Genomic DNA, 711 nt, shown 5'->3' on the forward strand with positions numbered 1-711 from the left:
TACGTAAAATATTATTTTTGTAATCGCAATCGGGATTTGTAACATTGAGAAAAATATAAAAAATAAATAAAATTGCACAGAAAACAGTTTTTACAGTCAAAGTGTTTGTTATATTTGGCCTATACTATTTGAAGTAGAAGTCATGGCATCTTTTGGTCTTTCAGTCAGAACTTATTATTTTTATTATATATTAACTTACAATATGTACACAGTCTATTTACAAATAGTTGAATAATACAGTTTTTATAAAATATCAGATTTTTTAAAAACTTTAATTTAATTTCCAGTTTGAAACTGAACTGAGCTGAATAATGACACTGTTATCTTGCAACAGCAGCATTACAGCAGAATTAGAACTTGTCTAATCAAATTACAGAAGTTTGCATCATTAATTCTGTTACTGTCATGTTTTTCCTACTGTCATCTTTTTTCCTATATAGGCTATATATATATACGTTTGTCACATGTCTGCAATAATGCAAACATCTTTTCCCTATAGACACGTCAATTTTTTAATATTCATTTATTATTTTCATTTCACTTAAATGTTCATAAAACAAATATTTCATAATTGTTCCTGTTCTTTTGCTTTTTGCACAACCAACGCATGAACGCATGCAAGGTCTATACATGTGTAATTATGGTTGATGACAGTGATGATGTCAGTGAGTTTTTTGGAGGTGGTTCTGGGTTCAAACGCACTGATGGGAA

The sequence above is a fragment of the Siphateles boraxobius genome, unplaced genomic scaffold (assembly GCF_051911475.1).
Source record: "Siphateles boraxobius isolate OS27281-9 unplaced genomic scaffold, OSU_SipBor_1 7, whole genome shotgun sequence".
Taxonomy (NCBI): Eukaryota; Metazoa; Chordata; class Actinopteri; order Cypriniformes; family Leuciscidae; genus Siphateles; species Siphateles boraxobius.